Consider the following 7,001-nt stretch of genomic DNA (forward strand, 5'->3'; position numbering starts at 1 on the left):
AAAATACAAAATAACATAAAATGTGTATAAAGGAAAAACTAACATGAGTAATTAAAAGAGATTAATTAGAGTTTTTATAAAAGAAAAAAAAACACCAAATGACAAAAGAAAACATATTGGGTAAACATGAGAGTTTTGCAAAGTTAAAGGACCAAAGTCATGACTCATGAGGTGTAATACCTAACATACTATTACTTTTACCTGTTGCGCGTTGCGACGGAGTCGAAACGTAAAGAAATTTTAATTCATACTGTCGAATGAAACGTAGTATATTTGACCCCAATCGGTTTGAAGCAAAATTTATGTCAAAATGTAGACCAACCAAAAACATTTATAAAATAAGTATGAGAATGTATTATATTTAACCTGACTCATTCCTAATAAAATTTTACGTCAAAAATTATATTTAACCTGACTCATTTCTAAAAAAAACTACGCCGAAACATTAAACAACTTGAATTTATATACATAACTAACTAGTTATAATTAAGAATACAATTTATTAAAACTTTGTGAGAAGGACCTAGTTATAATTAAGAATACAATTTATTAAAACTAACAGTTATAAATAACATTTACTACATTTATATTTGACTGATGGGGAATAGTTCTGTTTTCTGATTTGCCAAAGATGGCGGCAACCAAGAAGTTTTTTTATTTATTTTTATTTTTTTAAGTTAGCATAAAATAGTTAAAATTACGATTTTGTCCCGAATTCAAAATAAAATCTTGGTTTTATCCTCAACTTAAAATTACGATTTTGTCCTCAGTTAAAAATTAAGATTTTTGCGCCCAGTTCAAAATAAAATTATGTTTTGCCCCCAGCCATAGTCCTGTCAAATTACGATTTTATCCCCAGTTAAAAATTACGATTTCGCCCCAGTTAAAAAACAAAGTTTGGTTTTCCCCGCAGCTTAAAATTACGATTTTGCCCTCAGTTAAAAATTACGATTTTACCCCCAGTTAAAAATAAAATTATGGTTTTGCCCTCAGTTCAAAATATGATTTTGCCTCCATTTCAAAATTACGATTTTACCCCAGTTGGGGATTGCAATCTTGCCGTCTTTTTTTTTTGGACAAAACTATGGTAGTGTTTTATTTTATTTGGTTGACTCATTGTAGTTTTTATTCGTGCCAAACAGCCGCCTAGCACTCGCTAATTGGTCCTAACAAATTATTGTTTTGCCCCAGCTCTAACTTACATGTTTGCCATCGTTTTAGTTATATATTTTTTTTTTTTGGCAAAACTATGGTAGTGTTTTGGTTTAATTGGTTGACTCGATATATTTTTTTTGAGATCGTGTTATAAGTAGCATGTATAAGTAACCGAAATAAAGGCGTACATATTATTACACTAAGAAATATTCGGTTTAGCGCCCGCAACGCGGACCGTGCATAAGACTAGTTCTTATACAAAATAGTCAATTTGATTATATTATTCTCATATACTACTCACAATCATTGACATAAAAATCTTATTTCCAACCATTGATGCTAAGGGCTTTCATTATTCAGTCAGTTACCAGTACTCAATTTTGATAACTCCAGCAACGGGATTAGCGATGGCTGCGAAGGCTTATTTGGAGAGATCTAGGGTTTCGCCTGTGACAACTCGTATTTTAAGAACCTCTCGTTGTGCTTTAATGTAACTTGTAGTAACATACGTGATTAATTGATGTGTTTGATTACAATGAATGTTATGATTTTATATGTTATGTTTTACGTAGTTGTAATGCGAAACTGGTCCGGTCGCACAAATAATTGGGCCAACTCTATCGCTTTGAACCCGTGGCCCAAGGGCAACCCAAGGATGGGTTCGCCCCACTACATTTAGCGCATAACAGCGTGGGGATGGGTGTTTGTTCCTCATAATCCTGCAAAACATAAACACACACCAAACCCTAGCTCTCCCTCTCCTCTCTACTCGAACTCGACGGCTGCCTTCCCCATTCTTCGAGATCTTTTCCTCGTGTGGCACCACTCTTCTCATCCAAGCAATCTAGGGCGCTCGATATCTCTCGGTTAGTATGATTAAGAATTGTTTTAATCTTGTTCGATTATGTTTGATTATGTGCAATCATATCTATTTAGGGTTGTTGCTAGAAAACATGATGAATGATATGGACTATGGTAATTTGCATAAACGTATGTTAAGGGAGGGCATGATCTTGGTGTTAAACTATTAATTGAACATACATGAACACATCATATGGATTGCAAGTGTTCTTAGGGTTGAATTGAGGATTAATCAATAACTCGGATCGGTGAAATAAGGATGATCGATGATTTGGTAGTATAACATGTTCTTAGTAGTGTTAGCTTGTTGTTTGGATCTTGAATTACATTTATTGATTTGTTCATTGTAAATGAAGATGATGGAATTAGTCATGAGATAATAATAATGTCAATGTATAGATCTATGAATAACTCTTTCGAATTCTGTGTAACATGATTGAGAAATTAGTGGGCTATAATTATGGAAACTATGTAACTGAATTTGGGATTTGGCTTGGTCGCACAAGCTAACCCGGTCGCACAAGGAACCCGAGTTGCACAAGTGTTATGAGTCGCACAAGATATTGATCCATCACACAAGCTTGTGGGCTGGTGCAAACATTGGGCCGAGTAATTGGGCTGAGTCGCACAAGTTCCAGTTGCACAACATGGCCCAATCGCACAAGTGATGGGGCCGTACGTGTCGTTGGGCCGAAACCCAATCGCACAAGACTGATGGGCCAAGGGTGGTGTGGATCGCACAACCCAGATGAATCGCACAAGGTCATTCGGGTCGCACAAGACATGTGGGCCTGAATGCCTGGGCCGCACAATTTAGTGTGTGTCAGTTGGACTGTTATGTAATGAGTGCTGATGAACTTGCATGTTAGACTGTATGATATAGACTGATACTGATGTTGCTGTTACGTGTTGAGTGAATGTTACTTGTTAAAAATACGTGGCTCACTAGTAAACCAAAACTGATTGGTATTGATAACCCTGTTAGGACGTGGTTGGTAGATCAACTGTGAACAAGTAACTTAACTTACCAAGCAAATCAAAGGTGAGTTCATTCCCCTTGAGCATGCGTCCCGGTGGGTGGGACAATCATTGGGTATTCCTGAGAGGAATAAGTTATTTGGGTAAAAACTTGGATGTTGGATAATACACTCAATTCCTATCACCATGAAGTCCCATCTTGTTTGTTACCTGAGAGGTAACAGGGTATTAGTTGATAGCACTATTTAGGTTTGGCACCCTCACCCCGTACCTGAGAGGACGGGTGTGAACTAATGACCCAGTCATGACCAATGCTTGGATAGGGGCATTGGGGAAGGGCAAAAATAATCTGGAGCCGTCTTGTATTGTACATGAGTTATTATCAACATTATAATCAATGAACTGAACTAAACACAGGGTAACAAACGTCTTTGTAAAACCATGAACTCACCAGCGTTGTCTGATACACTTGTTGCTTGCTCGCAGGTCGTTAGGTAATGTGGACAAGGAACTTGCTGTCTGGATGGCTGGAGTGGTCATGGGTCTCATGCTTGGATATACAAGACTTGTTTACTGATTTCACATACATTGGTTTTTGAAACATTTGAACAGTGTATTACCATTTGCTTCCGCTGAACATGTTTAACTTGAGTTATGTTTATGAATGTTTTAACATTATAAATAGAAACCTTGTTTTATAACTTGATGTTGGTTCAATGTGATTGGTGGCTAGATCCTGGTACGTCACACGCCTAGCGGGGTCACCGTATGTGGTATTTTGGGGGTGTGATAGTTTGGTATTAGAGCCACTGGTTATAGTGAACTAGGTTTTAAAATGTTTTTATAAAACCAGACTATAACCGAACAGTTTAGAAAGCGACCATGAAACTCAGCTCCAGATTGCAAGGTTCGTCTCTTGTTTACTTATTGCACATCATATTTAATGAACACTTGAGTTTGACAATGCTTGTGAATACACACCTAACACTATAGTACGAGTCCTTGTGTTACTAACATACGTTACGTGATTGATAGTGTGATACTTCCCTAAACCTTCTTGATCTATGTTGTAGTGTTTTAGTCTTGCTACTCGAATTTGAGGAACCTTTTAGCACGAGTTAGGAGGAGCTGAGATAAACATGCTGAAGGGGTATGGTCCCAGATCTCGCGTCAGCATCGACCGCGAGTGACCATTACCCTTATCAGAACCCCCACTAGCTAACAACCTACTTGTGTCCGTGCGGGAACGCATCGACACAGTGGTTGAATCCAATCTGTCCAATGATGGAGGACTTACCTGGAATATGAGAACGGTATAGCGATGCGGCTGGCACCGCATCTGGTGTATGAAAACGGAAGTATTCACAGCGATGCGGCCTCGCACCGCATCTAGTGAACACTTCTATCAATACAGAGAAGCTGGATAACAGCAACAGTCACCACAGACGACGATGCGGCCTGCCACTGCATCTCGCGTATTTCTTGATCAAAGAGTGAGACGCGGGAACATCTACAGTTACCGCAGACAGCGATGCGGCTTGCACCGCACCCTGTCTACTCATCAAGTGGGACTGACACCACAGAGCAAGTAGCACCAATGGCAGCCGCCTGTCAGGACTACGTAAGCAACAGACTGACGTGGCGTCGCCTCCCCGGCCAGCATGTCTGACACACCTGCAAAGGTGCAGCATGCCGTCAGTCTACCCATCCACCTCCTCATTCACTCCTCGGCTATAAATACCAACCCCAAACCAGGTTTGAGGTATCTCTTCACAACTCTCTCACTACTACTACTATCATACTTTGCTTCCCAAGCAGACTACTGATTCTCACGCCGGAGAGTGGTAACAAGGAGCACCCCCCACCCCATCCTCCTTGTTGCGAGTCACGGTTTGTTTCCTTGTGTAGGAGATCAACCCACCGGTGATCCAGCCAGCAATCCTCGAGAGGAAGGGATTAACCCATCAAGTGTGACTGACACCACAGAGCAAGTAGCACCAATGGTAGCCGCCTGTCAGGACTACGTAAGCAACAGACTGACGTGGCGTCGCCTCCCCGGCCATCATGTCTGACACACCTGCAAAGGTGCAACATGCCGTCAGTCTATCTATCCACCTCCTCCTTCACTCCTCGGCTATAAATACCAACCCCAAACCAGGTTTGAGGTATCTCTTCACAACTCTCTCACTACTACTACTATCATACTTTGCTTCCCAAGCAGACTACTGATTCTCACGCCGGAGAGTGGTAACAAGGAGCACCCCCCACCCCATCCTCCTTGTTACGAGTCACGGTCTGTTTCCTTGTGTAGGAGATCAACCCACCGGTGATCCAGCCAGCAATCCTCGAGAGGAAGGGATTAACCCTTCTTGACGAGACCAGTGAGTTAACCCTGCCCGGTTAACCATTGTTTCATCATTGGCGCCCACCGCTACTCTTAGCACTTTTTCAACCATCCTTCTCCCTCTCAAAAGATCATGACTGATCACCAAAACAACACTAGGGATAATCTACTCCCCACCAACCCAGGGAATGCGGGGAATGCCCCCCCAGACCTAAATCCGGGCCACATTGGCACATCAACGCAAAGGGGTCCATCCCTAACGTTCGGACACGACCTATCACAATACGCATCCGTGATTCCTCCGGACATGGACCCTCACACCTGGTATGACCAGCAGGCCGCCCTGCTGGCCGCAACATATAACCGAGCTTGCGCTGAAGCGCAAATACAAGCCGGGAATACCCGGGCACCACACATACCTGCGGGTCGTATTTTACAATATGGCAGCAGGGCACCCTCACGTCCAGCCTCCAGAAGCAGGCGTGAGGACCGCAGTCAAGACATACGCCCAGATGCAGCGGTCCCTTGAACCGCATATGGCAAAGGCACAGCCCCAAGCCGAAACCTCCCACCAGGGGTCCAAGCGTAACAATAAACGCAACCGGGACGTTGGAAATCGCGACAGCATTTCCAAACCATACTTTCCGCAGACCAACCCGTTTGACCCAAGGAACCACAATCCCCAACGGGACAACCGGGCGTCAAAGAAAGATTCTCGGGACCGCAACTGGACCGAGATCACTGTGTCGCCAAGCGAAGTCCTTCTTACTGACGCACAGCTCTTACGACCGGCCCAACCAATGAAGTCCAAGAAAAATCAAGATCTCACTCTCTATTGTGAGTATCACAAGGACTCGGGCCACACCACAAACAACTGCATCAGTCTCCGGCTGGAGATTGAGCGAGCCTTAAAAGAGGGGAAACTGCAACATCTTTTGCCAGGTGGGCAGAAACCCACCAAGCGCATCACCCCTCATGGCGAAGGCACCTCCTCAGGGAAGAGGACCATGTATGTGGCCTCAACCCACATGATCAACGGAGGTAAAGGTTGGCCGCGCAAGGCGGCGAGAAGACGGACAATGACTGGAAAGACGAGCAATCGTCTTTCCAAAAGTCCGAGGCGGCCCGCGCGACAGACGCGCCGTCGTTATTACAGGTCAACTGGCTCATTACTGCACCGAGCGTCTATTCATCGACCCGGGCAGTACTTCCGATATCATCTATGAGCAATGCTTCAACCAGTTCGATCAGGAGGACAAAGATCGGCTGCAAGCAGTGGACTACCCGTTGGCCGGGTTCGCAGGGTAAACTGTCTTTCCCCTCGGCCAAATTACGTTTCCTGTGCGCCTTACCAGCGGAAGGCACACACGAACAAAAGAGGTAAACTTCATGGTTTTACCTCATACTTCCAAATATGACGTACTCCTTGGGAGAGAATGTCAAGGGGATTTCAACATGATTACATCCGTACCCCACTCTGCTGTCGGTTTCCCAACCGAAACAGGGGTCGCGATAATCTACGCACGCAGAGACGTCATGATGTCGGACGAAATACGTCCGACCAAGATAGCAAGGCCTACCCCAACAACCAACCAGAAAAATGGGTTCTCAACGCGAGATACCCAGAACAAAAGGTTACGTTGGGCCACGCCTTGTCCCTTAA

The sequence above is a fragment of the Helianthus annuus genome, chromosome 3 (genome assembly GCF_002127325.2).
Source record: "Helianthus annuus cultivar XRQ/B chromosome 3, HanXRQr2.0-SUNRISE, whole genome shotgun sequence".
Classification (NCBI taxonomy): Eukaryota; Viridiplantae; Streptophyta; class Magnoliopsida; order Asterales; family Asteraceae; genus Helianthus; species Helianthus annuus.